The following is a 21,080-nucleotide window of genomic DNA, read 5'->3' as shown; positions in this document are numbered from 1 at the left end:
CAGTCTTAATCATCAGTTTCAGAACAGAACACAGCTCTGGAGATTAACTTCTGAAGGAAAAGCTGAAATATCTTTGGCTCCACAATTCATCTCTGAACGCACTGAAACTCTGATGTACAACGTTTCTGCAGATAGTTCAGGATTCACTGAGGCTAAAAGTCTAAAAACTTACATTCAGAAAACATTTAAGCACTTTCAGAACTCACATTTCTTTTATGAGACACACAGCTGAGTGTGGGCTCCACACAAACATGAGCCAAACTCAATAATGACACAAGATACATTTAGTTCATTATGAATAACCACAATATAATGAGCCTTTAGACATTCTTTAATTTATCATCAACATTTTATAAGGCACAACTTCAGCCTCGATATTAACAAGTTAAAAAAACAGATCGGGATTTCAGTTCTTATCAGTTTTATCTCAACAACTGCTTTCCCCAAATGTTGTATTTTATGAATGTATTCCCTAGTCGTATGTAAGCAGCATGTGAAGGACTGGTGCCCCTTCCTGGGTGTGTTCCTGCCTTGCGCCCTGTGGGTAGGCTCCAGCCCCACTGCTGCCCTGAACTGGATTATATTCATTCATTCATTCATGTAACCCTTATCCAATTCAGGGTCGCGGTGGGTCCAGAGCCTACCTGGAATCATTGGGCGCAAGGCGGGAATACACTCTGGAGGGAGCGCCAGTCCTTCACAGGGCAACACAGACACACACACACACACATTCACTCACACCTACGGACACTTTTCAGTGGCCAATGCACCTGCAACGTGTGTTCTTGGACTGTGGGAGGAAACCCACGCGGACATGGGGAGAACACACCAACTCCCCACAGACAGTCACCCGGAGCGGGAATCGAACCCACAACCTCCAGGTCCCTGGATCTGTGTGACTGTGACACTACCTGCTACACCACTGTGCCGCCCAAACTGGATTACAGACAGCTGTTAATTTTTAATTAATAATGGAGCTACTTGACGTGTTACTTTATTAAATGTTAACGAGTGAACACTAACATTAGTGAGCTTGTATTTAAACACATGCTTTGCTAGCCACTGTGACTTTTAAACAGATTATATATTCATCATTTTCCTATCTTAAATCTCACTTAAAAATATAGCGTTTAAGTTATTTATTCTGTTCCTTATAGAGGATATGTTACTGATACAGAGTCTAAATGTAGAAATGTTCCATTTCTTTTGATTTGCTGTGACTTTAACAAATTAAGAAACAAGCAGCAATCTTGGCACTGACTGTGGACTGCTCATATCCACCCCTCACTCCAGTGTAACGGTGGTGGCTTATCAGCCTGTAGAGGTGAGGACAGCCAGAGTGTAGCTCTAAATGCTTACTAGGTTAGAGTGTTGAGCAGAAACACAAGTTTAAAGTTTTAAAACTTGACAAGCTGGGGCTCAGTACCTCCCTCTTCAACTGGTTGCTGGACTGCTGTGTGCTCAGTCCCCTTCTACAGCACAAACCACATAATGAAGTTTGCGAGCGATACAACTCTGGTGGGTCTCATCACCAATTAAATAAATCTATTTAATATAATTAGTTAAATCTCACTTAAAAATATAACATTTAAGTATTGATTCAGGGACTGAACCCAGGCCAAACCGACACTATTCTTGCGACTACAGGTGGGAAAACCAAGGAAGTCACAAAATCTCTCTCCAGAAAATGACAAAATAAAGAAATTAACAACCTTCTTAATTAAAAGTACACTGAAAGAGGAATGTAAGGGTGTTTCCTGCTTTGAGGAAGAGAGAAAGAGGAAGAACCCTAGGAGAATACTTCATTGGTTCAAAATAAGGAAGGTAATCAGGGGGAGTTCAAAACTCAGTTTTAGTTTTTTTTGTTTTTAATCAAAATTACCGGTTGTGTCATGTGACCCATACATGAGACAAAGACACAGCAAAGAGTGCCTCCATCTGAGCTCCTATAAAGCCCTGTGCCCAGGTGTAGGTCGTTGGACTTGATTGGCCCTGGGAGGTGCATGCTGTCTCCCTCTGGTGGCTGGAGTGTGTCCCAGCTGTGTGCCCATCCCTTACCTTGAGATTTCAGCTCTTTCAAAGTGGCTCTGATTATTCTGCGCTCCCATTTTCTCGATTTTTTCATCACCTTCAACTTCACTGAGCTGCTGCCTGACTTCTGCCACACCCCACTGACTACTAACTGCTGAGAGTGGGCTTCACACGGTCAAGAACGCTGAGCAGTCCAACATCATTAACACCAGCTTCATCTCAGAAGTGTGTGCATTGATTAATCATGTGTTTTTATGGCTATTAAAGGAATTATGAACATTTTATTTAGGGTTAATAAGTACATAGCATAAGTAGAAAAGAACTGAACAAATGTTCACCACAAAAAGAGATAATTATTCCTCATTATTTGGTTAAAATATTTTTAAAAATCACAATTGAAAGCAAAAAAAAGTATAATAACAAAATATCTATAAAGAAAAAAAAATGAAACTACAACAAAGGGATCAGGGTTAAAGTTGGGCCTTGTTTTGAAAACAACAAACAAAACAAACATACAGTTAATTTCCTCTATATTAAGAAAAACAACTATAGAAACAAAAGACTCGGTCATCCCTAACCTCCCTGGCTATAAGCACAATAATAGGCACCCACCCCAACGACTCCTATAACATTCGCTCTGGCCTTGCAGGTGTACGAGCAACACTTACTAAAGACCTTAAGGGCAGTTTCCACAATGATAACGCGGCCTCACAACACAATAGGAGCTTGTGCGATGACACACTGTTAAACAATATTAACTAAACCACGAAGGTTAACTGCTGTATCAATGCTAACACGTGGATGGCTGGGTATCAGACGGTACCTAACCCTCATTGGAAGCAGGCTTTTATAAATCCTCAACAAAACAATATATAAGTCTAAGGACATAATAACATATCTTTACTCCCAAAAAGAAAATGAAACATTTGACAGCATATATTCAGCAAACTACAAATGGATCCACAGGTTTTTCCACTGGCTATGTGTATCAGGTTCAGCAATGGTTATACCTCCTGTACCAGAAACATGACCCTGGTGTAATCAGTCATGATAGAATCTTGTACAGCACTAAAACAACTATTCCATTTCCACAGGGTCACTGAGCAGTCGTAATAAACCCAGAACCCAGCATACAGGTCTTCAGTGAATGTGGTGGTGAAAGTGTAAATGTGTGTGAGTGTGTCAGTGGAGACGCTGTAGAAGGACAGAATGCCAGCCTCATAGTCCACATACACTCCTACTCTCTTAGAGCCGGAGGGAGAACGAGGGAGATCAGTGGTGATGTTATTGTGACGGACAGAGTAACTGTTATTAGAGCAGATTAGACTCCAGGACTTTTCATTCCGTCCAAATGCACTCTTCTCACTGCGCCCTTTTCTCTCTATTGACTTATACGTGACTGAAATATTAACATCCCTCCCTTCCCACTCAGTTTCCCAGTAACAGCGTCCAGTCAGACTCTCTTTACACAGAACCTGCGGCCAGTCACTGAATCTCTCTGAATGACCAGAACGTGACTGTATCCCCCTTTCACGACTCACTTTCTTGTTCTTGTCCTTCAGATGAAGGCGTGCTTGTGCTGTGTTTGGGTCTAGCGTAAGCTCATGGGCATCTGCACACAACAAGATACACAATACATAGTTTAGAGGAAACCAAGACATAAAAAAGAGAGATTAAGATACAACAAATAAAAAATCAAATTAAAAATGTAGCAGAAAAGTAGTTATTACCAAGAGAAATCTAACAAACACAAACAACTAAACTTTCATTTTTAAATTTCCCAGTTTGTCCTGCCTTCGTCTCTCACTGCCTCTGCTCCCATAATTAACGCCAATTCCCAGGATCCTCTAGGTGATTACAGGGCCAGGCACATTAGCATTTCCACCAGTCAGAGAATGGGTTTCCACTGTCCCTCTCCAGTGTACTGAGGGTTTAAGTTGAGTCTTGTTAAGCCAGGTGGTGCGGCACAGTGACCGCAGAGTCAACTGGGAGTGGGGGCTACTGTTATGGCATTTTTCATTTCATTATATTAAGTTAATTTATTTGGACCACATATCAAACAGGTTTCAGTAAACATCAGTGAAGTTGGACTGATATTTGGGCATCTACGGCCTAATGGTTAGAGGACTATATGGAGCTAAATTAATGACACAAGTCTCTGAATTTGAATTAAGGATATTTGAAATATATTTACATGAATTAGGTAAATTTGAATTTTATTAACTTGAATTTTATATATCTGAATTATTTTTGTATGGCATTTGATAGATAATATTGAGATAATCTGATAAATTAAGATGAAAAAAATAGATTTGAAAAGATTAAACACAAGAACATTTAAATATAATTAACCAGATGTAATATATACTTGAAGAAATGCAAGGCCTATGTAGAATGTAGAAATATTCAAAATTCACATTCAACTACTTATGTTATTTATTTAGCTCCATACGAGTGGGATTGGTACTGGAAGTTTGTTGGTTCAGTCCCTACAACCAGCAGGAACAGTCATTATCATACAGGTCCCTTACTATCTTCCTTCTCTCCCCCTTTGCCCTCGCCCTTGAAATCAAAGTCTGTAAGTAAATGTTTATTCAGATTAGAGTGGTGTAATGCTAATGACCAAACTCTGTTATCTCAAAATTTAAACAAACAGCCTCCTTACAACTCTAGCTAAATATCTAACAATAGGAATATAGCGGGATTGATCATTTTTTAAAGTTTGTTTTAATCATGGCTGCCTGTTGAAATCTAGGTTATTAGCAATTCCTATGTGAACATTACACTGAACACAGCAAACTTACATTTCTTCAGACCCTCTTTGATTCTGTCCTCTCCTTCATGATCCACCCTGAATGAAGAAACACATTTATCCAACTTTTATATTAATTTTAAAAACCCACTCATCCATGCTTAATTAAAATGATTTGGGACCTTTATTTTTACTACACTACACTTATATTAATTCAGAAATTTCTACAGCAAATATTATGTTCCTAAATTACATTATATAGAAAATTCTATTGTCTCTAAATTATTAAAAGGAACAAGTGCTGGAATTTTATTTTTGGCTTTTCTGCAAATGACACTGTTGTAATAAACACTCTACTCTCAACCAAGTACACTTCACAAAACTAATACCACTACAAAACTCCATTGCATAGTACATAGGGTTAAGGAAAATATTTGTGGAAAAACACCAAAGCACACATTTACATTTTCACAATGCCATAGAGCATGCATGCAGGCTATGGCATAGGCTTTGCATTGAGCTAACTTAGAAGTATTTAAAACTTTATAGTATAGTATATCTGATTGATTTTTTAAACTGTAGAAATAACATGTTTAAGAAGCTCAGAACCTGTATTATGAGAGGGAAATATCAGTTAATCCGAATTAAATAGTAAATTATTTATCTTAAAGAGAAAAAATGCTGCCTATATTTGTGCCCCTGGCTTAAGGGCACTTAAGAGCATGTATTTTGCACACTGAATCAATAAGATGCTACCTGAAAGTGTTTAATAGCTGACTAATGTACGAATTCAGGGCTCTACCCAATTTTACATACTTCAGTTTTTCCAGTACAAAATCTGAATCCTTTTTATCAGTGAGCCATGTCAGTGCTTGTTTTCCTGGGTTGTTGTAGCGCAGATCCAGTTCTTTCAGGTATGAGTTCAGAGCTGAAGCCAGAAAAGTCCAGCCTTCCTCTCTAATCATACAACCACTCAATCTGCATAGGACATGAGGATATAATAAAAGATAGAATTATCACCTGGGGTATAGTAACTTAAAAAGAAAATATTCTGTAAAACAATTAAACAAACATTTATTTATTTATTTATTTTTAAACACATAAAGCAGCAGTGAACACAAATATTCTTGTTGGCTGAGAATTGCTGAATCAACAGCTTGAATCACTTCAAATGTATCACTCATTTCTTCATTACTCATTTTCTGAATTTGGTGCTCACACGGGTGGTGAAATAAAATCAGTTAATCATGTAGACTATTTCTTTAACTAAATGCATTACCTGTGAAATAATTCAAAGTAAACTCACCTGAGTGTCTCCAGTTTACAGTTTTCACTCTTCAGTCCTTCACAGAGCATCTCCACTCCCGAATCTTCTAGGTCATTGTTACTGAGGTCCAGTTCTTTTAGAGAGTTCTGCTCTGAATTTAAAACTGATACCAGATTGACACAGGATTTTTTTCTAATTTCACACATAGCAAGTCTGCAAACAGTCAAACAATATTAAATGAAACTGTGGTATAAAATAGTTACTTACAAATAGTTTCAATAGACAGCTGGCTTTTTAAATCTGTGTGTTTTTCTATCATTCATTATCATTATCTGTAGCCACTTATCCAGTTCAGGGTCGCGGTGGGTCCAGAGCCTACCTGGAATCATTGGGCACAAGGCTGGAATACACCCTGGAGGGGGCGCCAGTCCTTCACAGGGAAACGCAGACACACACACACATACATTCACTCACACCTACGGACACTTTGGAGTCGCCAATCCACCTACCAACATGTGTTTTTGGACTGTGGGAGGAAACTGGAGCACCCAGAGGAAAGCCATGCGAACATGGGGAGAAAACACAACAACTTTTCCCAGACAGTCACCCGGAGCAGGAATCGACCCCACAACCTCCAGGCCCCTGGAGCTGTGTGACTGCGACACTATCTGCTGCGCCACCGTGCTACCCTGTGTTTTTCTAATTAGTCTTTAATTAATATCTCTGGGCACACACCTGCACAAAGTATGCCTTAGGAATCCCATCCCAAAATCGAATATATATGCAATGTATTTCACCAGTATTTCCCCAGCAAACAGCAGAATGAAAACAATATTAATTCAAACAGTGTTATAAAATCATCACTTAAAAATAATTTCCCACAATCCAATGGAAAATCAGTCCTAATAGTGGGGGTAACACTTAAGAATTCCCTAACCAATCAAAACACTGACCCAGATTTAAAGCAGTATGTAAATCTAAGTGACTGTTTTGTAAAAATGCATTTATTTGTAATTTTATAAAAAATCTAAATGTGGCTTCCAGGTTTAACTCATCTCTGTGGTGAATGTCCAGTATTTTTTGCAGTTCCATGGCCATTCCAAACATTTAGAAGAAACATAGAGGAAAACATTAACTTAAAGTTTGTGAGTCCTTTTGAGAGTTTATTCTGTTTTAGCAGCCTGAAGAAAGTGAGACTGTACTTAACAGTTACAGGGGGATTTACTTTATTTTACATCTGAGCATAGTTTACCCATCTATCTACATCAACTGATTTATTCAACATATGTTTCCTGAAATCAGCCCCCAGAACAATTGCATTAAACTCATTTAAATAACCCCAAAACAACCAAAAAGAGCAGCTGCTGAGCATGCTGGGAGCTCCCCCGTGAACTCCTCAGCACCTCCCACACTGGGTGCTGTCACAATATAGTGCTAACACTTGTGTTAAGATTATATATTTAAAAGGAATATACTGAGCATGTATTTTGTATTTTATTGATTTTTAATTATTTTTTTCAGAAATCAGATACAGAAAAATCAGCTCACACACTGGTAAACTGAGCCCAAATATGAAATAATGTCATGGGAAAGGATCATTTTAAGTAATATATCTTGAACATTTCAATTCACACTAGATATAAGGTTAAGTCAGTATTATATAGTAATGAATCACTGAGGAGATTTACAGCATTTAGCAGATGCTCTTATCAGAGTGACTTACAAATGTGCTTAATGTTCATTGTAATTAATCTATCGAAACCTCACCTCAGTGTCTCCAGTTTACATTGTGAACTCTTCAGTCCTTCACAGAGCTTCTCCACTCCTGAATCTTCCAGGTCATTGTTACTGAGGTCCAGTTGCTTTAGAGGATTTTGTTGTGAATTTAAAACTGATGTCAGAATGACACAGGAAACTTCATTCATTTTACACATGACAAGCCTGCAAACAGCAGAATCAAAAAAATATTAATCCAAACAGTGTTATATAATGATTGCTTATGAATATTTATTTGTAATTTTACAACAAAACATTATTTAAAGGTTTATTTTTTTAATTGATTTACTCTGTATCAATTCTTAAGTATTTCTTAAAATAATCCCCTTAACTATTGCATTAATCCCCTTAAAGTTGCTGAGCATGCAGGGAACTCCCCCATGACCTCTTAGAGCTGCCACATATAGCGGTAACACTTGTGTTAAGATAATAATTTAAAAATAAAATAGTGAGTACATTATGTTTTTTTTTTATTTTTTTTATCAGAAATCAGAAATCTTACACAGACTAGTAAACTGAGCCCAAATATAAGTTGAACCTTTAAATTCACACTAGCACTAAGGAAAAAGCTCATTGAAAATATTCAAGGAAACCTCACGTGAGTTTCTCCAGTTTACAGTTTTCACTCTTCAGTCCTTCACAGAGCTTCTCCACTCCTGAATGCTGTAGGTCACTGTAGCTGAGGTCAAGTTCAGATTCTAAAACTGACTTCGGAGTGCTATAGGAATGTTCATCAAGCTCACGCTCAGCAAGTCTGCAGAACCACAAGAGCATAATTTGACCTCAAATATGATTTATATTATGATTACACACAGAAAATGGGATAGAGGTTTCAAACCTCACTTAAGGTCATTGTCTGTGTGGAGTGTGGTGTGGTCATTCTCTTGCCATGCCAAAAAAAATGCCATGTGACATCATCAGGTTGTAAAAAAAATTCCCTATTCAAATAAATTTGACTTGACTTTCCTGTTCTCTCTATATATCTTTTTGTCATTTCTGTTTTCTTTTCAAAGTTGGTTGATGAAAGCACAAGCTGGTTCAGGTATGTCATGAAGTACAATGCTAAACCATTCATTCATTCATTCATTATCTGTAACCTTTATCAAATTCAGGGTCGCAATGGGTCCAGAGCTTACCTGGAATCATTGGGCGCAAGGCAGGAATACACCCTGGAGGGGGCGCCAGTCCTTCACAGGGCAACACAGACACACACACACATTCACTCACACACACACACCTGGACACTTTTGAGTCGCCAATGCTAAACCAGTTAATGATAATATTAATGTAGCATGGGTGTTTGCTGTAGAGCAGAGGTCCTCAGCCATTTCTACCTCACAGCCCACTGTTTATTTCTAGAAAATATAACAGCTCATGAAAAGACAAAACTAAATATTTTATGTAAAAACATTTTGTCTTTTATTCCTCAAGTGCTGACGCAGACAACAAGAACAATATGTTATGACATGAAGCTTATATTTCAGTTCAGTTAGAAATCCTAAAATATAAATGGCAAATTTTAGAAAATCTTGCATAAATATTTTAATTTACTTTATTCACATCCTTTTAAGTCAGAAATAGATGTCTAGAAAAGTATTTCACAAAAATCTCACCTGAGTATTTTCTCTTTACATTGTGGATTTCTCTGTGCAGGGCAGAACTTCTCCAGTCTTGAATCCGTCAGATCGTTGTAGCTGAGGTCCAGTTCTTTCAGAGAGGAATTCTCTAGTTGTAAAACTGAACCCAGATGCTTACAGGCCTGTTCTGTAAGACCACATCCAGCTAGTCTGTAGCAAAAGAAGCAAACACATTACTGCAAATTATAATATTCTGCAGAAAACCATAAATGGTATTTATAACTTTGAATTTTTTTGTTAAAATTCTATATGGAAATAAATGACAGATGTTTAGAAAAATCAGGGCAACATTATAATAATATATGTTTATAAAACATTTATCTTTCATTGTCTCTAAGCCTTATCCAGTTCAGGGTGGCAGTGGGTCCGGAGCCTACCCGGAATCACTGGGCGCAAGGCAGGAATACACCCTGGAGGGGGCGCCAGTCCTTCACAGGGCTACACACACATCTATGGACACTTTAGTTTTACCAATCCACCTATCAACGTGTGTTTTTGGAGGAAACGCAGGAGGAAACCGGAGCACCATGCAGACGCGAGAAAATGCGCCACACTCCTCACCTGGAGCAGGACTCAAACCCACAACCTCCAGGTCCCTGGAGCTGTGTGACTGTGACACTACCTGCTGCACCACCATGACGCATCTAGTTCATGATCAGTTCATTAGAAATTCGATGCTCATAAATGTTTTAGAAACATACATTAAAATAAAGTGTTACCAAAATGGATAATACTGGCCTGAATGCCTCCAGTTTACAATGTGAACTCTTCAGTTCACCACAGAGCTTCTGCACTCCTGAATCCTTTAACTCATTGTAGCTGAGATCCAGCTCTTTCAGGCTGCTTAGCACCTTCTGTACAGTGTCACAGGACTCTTCACTGAGATTACACATTCTAAGTCTGTGAAACAAGGACATACAATAGATCTTAGACAGAAATCATGATGAATCATAAAACATGAGGTTTTAATTCATGAATGTCTAGTGACATGCAATAAATATTCAATAAAACGTACCTAAGAACCTTCAAATTCAGTCCATTGAGCAGGTCTGAGAATCCTGAGGAAAAGTTTTTCCAGTCATTTTCACTGAGATCCAGTTCTTTCAGAGAGTTTCCTGACTTTAAAGCGTCTCTTAATAGGTTGAGTAATTCTTCGGATAGAATACAGCCAACTAATCTTTGAAAGTGTAAAGAGAGAAAGTTAGTGTCTGTGTTTGAATTGATCTGTAGTTCTTTTAATCCACATTTAGCCATGCACTGCTCTGAGATGATTTTAAGATTAAGACTTTTACTTATGATATAGTTCTTATAATATACAGCCCAGCACTAGATTTCCTCCAACCTGCATGTTAATATAAACCATCACATGTTCACACTCCTTCTGGCATAGATAAGAATCTCAGAAAGTAAGAATGTGTTTAAAATGACAACATAAACTCAGAAGTGAGCGTAAGATGATATTTAAAATGAAATATGTGGTTAATTCATCAGTTATTCATCTTTTTTTAAAAAAAAAACACCCACCGAGCCTTCTTGAACTTTGGAATCACTGGGATGAGTCTCATATAACCATCCTGTGTTGTGTCATAATTCCTCAGATCAAACTCATCCCTGTCATGAGATCGGTTTATCTCTCTGGCTATGGCTGAGTACTTTACTTCAGTGAACTTTCGTTTTATTTTCTTTCCTGAGAATTAAGGTAAATTTAGAGATGAATTAGCAGAGCATTTACTTTTATCATCCAGCATTTAGTCTTCCCTGTAGAGGATGTTAATTTTGAAAATTGATAAAACAGTGTCCTACACAAGGCTGAATTCATTCATTCATTCATTCATTTACAAATTCAAAGCAGAAAAAAAACATCTCCCTCTGAATCAAAAACTAAGCCCTTGTACTTTCCACTACCATCTACTATGAAACACTGCAGGGACTTGTACTCTATTCTCAGATAATACGAAAACTATACTTTTTGGTTAAGAGTCTGTGTCTGAAATCACATTTCTATATTGTATAGTAGACTAATGCAGCATATAACAATAATGCAGGTCTGAATTTTTAGTATGCATTACATAGTGTAAGAAAAGGACCTCGTTAACATTGGGAGAGAACCTGATGTATGTGACTGGAACACAATCGCATAATTCGACTGGGCCATTTGAGGAGAATTAATATTTTTTTGAATCCGTAAGAACCTAATAATACTTAATGTAAATAAGCAGAACACATAAAAAAATGTAGAAAAGTTCTCTGAATGTTTACCTGTCTCTGTTAATCCAGGGCTAAAATATTTATTTTAAAATTGGTTACTATTTGGAGTATATTTACAAATTGCATCTGCACCTTCCTTGCTGCAACTTCCTTGATAAAATCAATAAATACTTTACTGTTTGGACGTTCTCCTGTTTGTATTCATTCATACATTGTCAGTAGCCCTTATCCAGTTCAGGTTTGAGGTGGGTCCGGAATCTACCCGGAATCATTGGGCGCAAGGCAACACACACTGGAGGGGGCGCCAGTCCTTCACAGGGCAACACACACTCACACATTCACTCACACACTCACACATACGGACACTTTTGAGTCTCCAATCCACCTACCAACGTGTGTTTTTGGAGCGTGGGAGGAAACCGGAGCACCCGGAGGAAACCCACGCAGACGCAAGGAGAACACACCACACTCCTCACAGACAGTCACCCGGAGTAAACCCACGCAGACACAGGGAGAACACAACACACTCCTCACAGACAGTCACCCGGAGGAAACCCACGCAGACACAGGGAGAACACACCACACTCCTCACAGACAGTCACCCAGAGGAAACCCACGCAGACACAGGAAGAACACACCACACTCCTCACAGACAGTCACCCGGAGGAAACCCACGCAGACACAGGGAGAACACACCACACTCCTCACAGACAGTCACCCAGAGGAAACCTACGCAGACACAGGGAGAACACACCACACTCCTCACAGACAGTCACCCGGAGCGGGACTCTAACCCTGCTGCACCACCATGCCGCCCCATTTTATTTCTTGTTTCTTGTTCTCACTGTTTATATAACTAAATAGATTAATATGTATAAAACATTGATACAGACAAGTGTGAATGGACATGTTAAAATGAGATGTTACAGTCAGTTAATCAAATATATCTTTAATCTATATAATAGTATTTAAAATGCACGTTAATGTGTTTAAATGTATAAAAATAGTCAAGTAGTTTAACTTCCACAGGTACATAGATGATACACACTTGTATGGATCAGCCAAACCAGATTGTGATATTACTACCAGGTTTGACATTACTAAAATACCTCACATATAAGTATGATTAGGAGGCAAAAAATAAATAAAATCTTAAATTAAGAGATACTGTAAATTAAAAAAACTACTCATGGCTTAGTCACTGCAACTCATTTTAAATCTGTCTTGTGTTTATGTGTAAATTTGCATTGATGCAAAACCGACGCTGTAGCCTGACGCGCACCTCTCCAGAAATGTAACTAAGCGTCAGTAGTCAGACGGACATTGTTTATGTTGAACAGAATAAGTACAGGAAAATGTACTCCTCTCTCTAACACACTACAGAGCCCTCAGACAGCAGCACATTCATAGCGAGACATACTCAGACATACTGTGGGCATCGGAAATGAATAAAAATGTTGATCAAAGGAAACATACAGACATCTCTAGGGGAAAGAAGCAGGACCACATGGGAAAAATGTACTGGATTTGTATTTGTTACTTTCCTGGCACCTCATAAAAACTATGCTCTGTCCCAAACAATACCCTATAGGAATTAAATGAAAAACATGTGTCATCTAGAGCATTAGCCATCCAACTTCACTGACAGTTTACTGATTAACATGCATTAACTTAGTATTAAAATAATTTATATGATTTAAAAAAACTTTTATAAACATTCTTACTGTTTGTAATAAAAGTTAAAATTATAGCAAATGCCAGACAAGCAGGTGAAACGGACATCACAGCAATCATCCAAGTAGGATATTTTCCAGCAACTATAAAAGAGATATTATAGAAATGTAGGTTAAAACACAGCAGGTTTCTTAGGTTTTAGGTCCCACATGAAAAAAAATATTTTAGAAAAAGTATTATGGTTCATGCAAATGCTGTTCAAGATTGAAACTGCTATGGAGCTTACCTTCAACTTTAATATAAACCTTTGCATATTCATACCCTGAGCTTGACTCAACCAAACAAGTGTAAAGTCCATCGTCAAAAAGTTGAACGGCTGAGAGTTTCAGAGAGATGTTGCCATTCTTCAGCTCTTCTTTAAATAGGTGTGTCCTGCCTCTGTAAAGCTCAGCCTGGTCCTCAGGATTGTCTGCACGATATTCGTAGAGATGCACTGTCAACTCTTTCTTAAGCCATGACACTGTCATGTTCTCAGCATTGGTGTTAGGTTGGAGAAAGCAAGGCAGATCCACATCATCACCAATGTGAGCAACAACAGGATCTTCTGGACCAACGACCTTAAAGCGTTCTGCAACTGAAACAACAACAAAAACAAATTATTATATGTATAAATATTACAATGTCTGTAGCATGTGAACAAAGCCAGGAGTGGAGGTCAAACTGGTCTTTGGTTTGGAAAATGTTTTTAAATACCATTTTATTTTGTGGAGTTTTCAGAGTGTTACCCGTATGCTTGACTGAATCAGGGTCATGCAGCATCATTGGAAACAAAAACCCAGAGCAGCTTGATAAGTGATTTCATACCTGACTGGGTCTTCATGAAGCCAGAGAGAATGAGCAGAGTCACACAGACAAACATCCTCCCTGAAAGACAAATTTAATATGTTTTGGTTTGCACAAAGTATATGCACAAATCTCCTCTGTTCATCAGATCTACAAAGTCTGTGGATACCTTAAAACTACTGCTTTACACAACTCAAAAATATGCATTTGGTGCTCACTATTATTCAGTCCTTTTAACTGGTTTAAGTATTTGAATTAAATATTGAAAGTAGTCTAAACTTTTTATGTAGGAGTTCTTCTAACCTAACCATAAATAACCCGGGGCCCCAGTCCATCATACACTAACATCTATGGAGACTTTCGCACAGCCAGTCCGTCTACAAACATAGAACAGTAGATCACATCATTTATATTTCAAATATACAGAAATCAGCACCAATGCAGGGAGCAATCAAAACTAAGAAAAACACAAGATTCAGTGGAGGTTTGTTGGGCTTTGTTTGTGGGAGAATGGAGTAAAGAGGATTACTGAAATGTACCTCACTGTATGGAGTCTGTGTATGTAAACGAATAAATACTATGTGGGGGTGAAGTAAATACCTTGATTTTAAAAACCTTGATTTTATATGGATGGCCATTACAGTAATATTTTAGTTTTGTACAATCACATCTCAGACAAGTTCACTGAGAGTTTACTGATTAACACATGTTAACTGAGTATTAAAATAATGTATTTTTTTAAAAAAAGAGCAGTGAACCCCAGACCATCCACCATCTTGGCGGAAAATTCCTGCACACTTGTTCCACGTCTGTGACTTCAGGTGTCATGCCGCATGAACTTACAACATGTAAATACAGTTAAATCTCTCATATACAGCTACTGTACCAGTCAAATGTTTGGACACGCCCACTCAGGGAGGGTTTCTTTTGTTTTGGGCCATTTTCCACATGTTGTGAATGTACAGCACCAGTCAAAAATTTGGAAACACCTTCTCATTCAATGGTTTTTCTTATAATTTTCTACGATGTAAATGAGGAAGAAACTAAAACTATGAAGGAACACATATGGAATTATGTAGTAAACAACAAAGTGTTGAACAAACCAGACTTTGTTTTATACTTTAGACTCTTCACAGTAGCCCCCTGTGGCTTTGATGACAGCTTCACACACTCTCTCCGTTCTCTCAGTCGGCTTCATGAGGTCGTCACCTGGAACGGTTTTCAGTGAACAGCTGTGGCCTCATCGAGAGTTAATCTGTAGAACCGCTCTCTTCTGAATGTGTCTGAGACTGTAACTGGGGTTGTGCAGAGGTAGGGGCTGGTACACAGTTCTGTACAGTGAACAGCTCTATTCCACCAATCACTAATGAGAAGGTGTGTCCAAACTTTTGACTGGTGCTGTATTTTGAGCAGAGACAGGACTCTGCTAACCCAAGACTTTAGCGTTTCACAAACTCAAAAGAGATTGTTGAAGATAATTGAATTTTTAAATTGAGTGCAACAAAGCTACTTTTTGCACTACACAGCGTTCATGATCAAGCAGAAACACAGAAAGACGTATCTTTAATAAAAGACACACTTTTACATTAAACCGGTTTCGAGCACTAAGAAAATGGAGAGCAGCAAATGGTGAGGAATCATCCTGAAAATTTAACAAAAATAAATATATTTTTTATTTATTTATTTATTTTTTTTTTTTTTATTTAAGACAAACTCATGAACCAGTGATAACACCCATCAGAAATGTGAGAGCAGTTACCTGATCCTGATACTCTGATTATCTTCAGAGTAAAGTAGAAAAGTTCAGCTCTGTCTTTATCAGGAAACCCAGTCCTACAGCAGAGAACATTAATGAAAATTAATGGACCAGTAGGCCCAGTAGAAATAGGTGTTTATAGCCACATCTGCCACATTCTTGCTTGTGCAGTTCATTTTTAGGGGCCGAATATTAAGGACAGCTTTGAAGGTGTTATAAGAATTAGCTGAAAGGACTAGTCAGTGGTTGTAAATGTGAAATAACTGAGGAGTGTTTTAGGATTCGTTGGAGACAGGGCAGCTGAGTGGGGTGTTTGGTGGTGGTGGTGGTGGTGTATCATGTTTTTGGGAGTTGTGATTTTAAGACAGAAAAGTAACTATTTTAAAGGGGTATGAGGATATTTTCTTCATAAACCACCTTGAATAATATTTAAAGTGAAAGGTTTTAATACACTAGTTTTGGTTCTTGAAACATTCGGGGAAGAATTATTTTTGAGTGTCCATTGGTTTTCCAGGAACTTAGTTTTTTTAGGTATTTACTTTGTTCCAGGAACTCAGAAATACAATATTCATCTTTTCTTGTGTGCTACCTTTCTGAAGAAATGACCATGTGGTTTGGTGAGGAACTGATGTGGTTTGTATTTGATTAATCCAACTAGAATATAATCCTGTACATTATTCTGTGTATTTACACTAAAATGTATAATATGCAAATACATAGTTTTTTAAAAATGATAAGTTTTAGTTTAAATACTGAACAGGATAAAGACATTTAAACAATGTAACAGTCGACATAATTAAAAAGGATCCATTTAGATCATATTCTATTTGGATGAATCAAATATAAACCACGTTAATTTAAGGGGGATTTTCTCAGAAAGGTAAAGCACAACAAAATGTGAAAGTTGTATTTCTAAGAGTTCATTTGGCCCCAAGAATAATCCTTCTCTAAATGTTTCAAGAACCAAAACTAGCTTTTTCAGAACATTCGGGGAACCAAATACTCTTAGATGTTCTTAAAGACACTTAAGACATTTTCATCAGTTTACAGTTTGTGTGTGTGTGTGTGTGTGTGTGTGTGTGTGTGTGTGTACAGGTAGTGGACACTCAGCTGATGTCTCTGTTTGATGCCTGGAGCTAGGTGTCATGCTCCATACACAGGTGTCAGACGTATGCATACACTGTTACTTTAAGTGTCTACTTAAATGCTTAGTACAACTACAAAAATATGCATTTCTGGTGCTCAATACTATTACGTTCTATTAACTAATTAAATACTAAATACATTAAATGAATACATTCATTGTCTGTGCCAAGGTGCCAGTCTATCATGGGGCACCACACACACTTATACTTATGGACACTCCTGCAGACGTTATGCTGCATAAACTCATATCATTTAAGTTCAGTTAAATCTCTCATATCCAGATTTTTTTTTACTTAAAACCACTAACAGGACTTGAGTTTCACAAACTCAAAAAGAAGAAATTGATGAAATTAATTGAATTGTTTAATGGAGTGAAACTTTTCAATATATTTTAAGTTAGAATCACTCAATACAGTTAATGACTTTGAACATTAGTGTTTACAGTGTGGCCTTGCTCTGGCAATGTCAGAACTGAAGGGTATTTCAGACTCTTACATATGGGAGCCCATTTCCACCACATAAAATAACAATAGAAAAAAGATTCTTTGGTTGATAGAAAAAAAAGATAAAAAAAAGATTTGGTATTTGAAAGATACCAAAAAAGTTGATATCTCAATATTTCAAGACAATCTCATTATTTTGAGATACTAAATCAATATGCTGAGATAGTATCTCTTTATATTTAGACACTATGTGAATATACTGAGATACTATCTCATCATTTGCAATATATGTTTCCATTGCCAAAATAGACTTGTTTGTGGTGATAAGTTGCTGGTAGCATTAAAAAACACTTTAAATCTGAACTCTGAGCAGAAGATGGTTGACGCAAGCTACTAATGAAGGTGTGGTCTTAATGCTTCAGTGCTGATGTGATGTAAAACAGGTCATTTGAGGCTCTGCTGCTGAAAACTAGAAATTGGCCGCTTGTGGTTTCCTTTCCTGTTTTCTACAGTCAATATATTTATAAACATATTCTATGCAAATTAATGTTAAATTTTACACTTTTGTTAAACAGGAAACTATTCTTATTTCTGTACTCCACCTTCTCCTGTGACACTGAGGGCATGGTAAAACATAGAGGACTTCCACATACAAACATTTATAATGGTGTACACGCATACACAACATCAATGTTCACAATAAAACAACAAAAAAGCATTATTAACAAATAAATGGTTTTAAAATTGTGGAGTCAGACATCAGTCAAATGTCTGGTAGCAGGGAAGGGTAGCTGCTGTTTCTAAATTGAGTTGTTCTATATATAAAATGCTTTGAAACCTTTTCCCAGAAGGGAGCGTTTTTAAAAAGGTACTCTGCAGGGTGGGCGCTATCTTTGTAGATTTTCTAATGCTTTCCTTCCATCAATTCCTTTGATTAATCAACAATTTTAGAGGCAGTTCACACCGCCGTGTCTAGCTGCTCTCTCTGGTATATGGTTGTACTCCCATATCAGACACATTCACTATTACACTTGTAACAGTGAATAGATCAACAGTAGTTTCAGTTATAAGACATGGTGTTAATGTATAACTACATTTATTAACGACATTTAATATAAAGTATGACCATACTATTCATCTATCAGATGAATTATACATGATTAAGACACTGTTATACATTTAGAATTATATTTATTTATCATCTAGGTTTAGTGTGGAGGATGATTATGGTCTGATACTTTAAATAGAGTATCACCTTTAAATCACCTTCATCATTGTTTTCTAGGATTTATTCATCTCCCGTTTTATCAGTGACCCTAGTTCCTATATCATTTAGGTTTGAGGTTAGCTGCAGACTTAAGGCTTCAGTGATTCTCAAACATCTTCACTTCCTTAAATTAAAATAAAATGTGCTGAATAATCATAGTGTTCTATTAAAAATCTTTAAAGTCTTCTGCCTGGTTTCACTTCTCACTTTTAGTTTTAAAATAACTTCTTATTTACCGCTCGGGATATCACCTAATTTTTAAAGAAGCTGCACTGCGTTGATTACTTAGCCTTTAGTGATTTTATATTTTCTTTAAACATATCAGAACACAGTGTGTATGAAGCTGTACGGATATATTCACGACTCATCACTGAGATTCCAGTGCCCATGACCCTACGCTGGTCCACTTCCACCACTTTTGGTACGTACTAATCCCTGTATACTAGCAACACCTGAAATGGTGTAACATGTGCACGTCTCACACTGAAACTGTGATTTATAATACTTAAAATACAAATATAATACAAGAAATACTTGGCAAAAAAATGAGTGTACATTTAAGGAAGGCATGTGAAATAGAGGCATCGTGTACTAAAATAAAAAATTCCAAGTAAAGCGTAAACCTTCTTCGCATGTAACAGTCCATATCGCATAGCTTAAGACTAAGAACTGAAGACTAAGGATGGATTAAGGAAAATTAACACTTTGAATTAGCTTTATTAAGTTTCATTTATTATATAAATTAATGTTCATAATAAATAGACAGACAATAAATTGTTATGGGCTGGTAATATCTGCAGATAATTATGTATGAACAGCTAGTGCATTGTCTGTCATAATGGATGTTTTGGGCATTACTAGAAGACCTAGCTGTGGTCAATGAGCCGGTTTTCCACAGTTCACTGATGCAACCACATGGTGCCATTCAACACACTTATGGTTATGGTTAAAGCCATGACTGAGTTACTAGACAACAATTTTCCTCGCCTCAACCTCTGAAACAAGAACTTCCCCCTCACAATTTTTTACATTGGTCTTCTGGTTCACAGCACTGTTGAGTGCAGTTTGGGTCAGATCATTGGTCAAATGTACTGCAGAAGTTAAGGTTAGGGTAACTAGTTCATGACTTACCTCAGCTGATTCTCTAAAGTACGTAGGACAGTGGTTGAGGACCACTGATGTACATTATTTAATTTTGTGCACATTGTTGATGTAAAAAATGAAGAAAATTCAAATTGTGATGTCATATTTTCAAATATTTGATTTCAAATTGTTGTTTTTTTTCATATTTCATATTGTTTTTTTCCCATTCTCCAACTGAGTCACATCACCATCTTTGTCAGTTTACATTAATTACGTTATTAACTAAATAGTCAAGCTTGAATATTATAGGATTAATTGTAGAACGTGTATTATTTTAAATAATTTAATTCACGGCAACATTTTGAAATGAAAAACTAAGTACATTCGATTACAAATTTGAATGAACTTACCTTGGTCCAAATCACAGCAGTGAACCAGCGTCTTCTCCTTACCCCAAGGTTTATATTCACTTTCAGATCCCACCTGCTGCCACCAAACCACTGCCCCCTCACACCCTCACCACTCCCCCTCACACACACTAACAGCCCGCAACATCATCACCACTCCCCCTCACACACATTCACAGTCCGCAACATCATCACCACTCCCCTCATATACACACTCACAGTCCCCACCATCACCACTCCCCCTCACACACACTCACAGCCCCCACCACCATCACCACACAACTAATTATTGCTTACTTAATAGTGAACTTTCATAAACATTACTTCACTATTACTTACTGAGTAATCAGTCAGTGCTCCTTTCTAGTTAATAGGAGTGATGTAGGTGTTAATCATTAGTTCCTCCTTAGTCCCTGCATATTTACCTATTTACTACCAAACAGTATTGTAAAGTGTTACAGAAAAAGTTTGCATATATGCACAGACATGGTTCTATATGCGTAATACTACAGAATAAGAGCTACTACAATATAAAAGTCAAATACATTTCAGGAGTCACCATCTAAGATTTGATTTCAGCATTTATGTTTAGCATGAAAGAAATTCATTCATTCATTCTTTGTCTGTAACACTTACAATATTATATAATTAACTGAGTAAAGAAATAATTAATTAAAAGGATTAAAAAATTTGAAAAAATTACAATTTGAAATAAAAGCTTAAATAATTGTGTTATTTATTTAATGCTAATTTAAATGCACATTTTAATATTTTTTAACAGTACTAATCA

This window comes from Hoplias malabaricus, chromosome 2, assembly GCF_029633855.1.
Source record: "Hoplias malabaricus isolate fHopMal1 chromosome 2, fHopMal1.hap1, whole genome shotgun sequence".
In the NCBI taxonomy this organism is placed as follows: domain Eukaryota; kingdom Metazoa; phylum Chordata; class Actinopteri; order Characiformes; family Erythrinidae; genus Hoplias; species Hoplias malabaricus.
Note: the sequence above shows the minus strand (reverse complement) of the source record.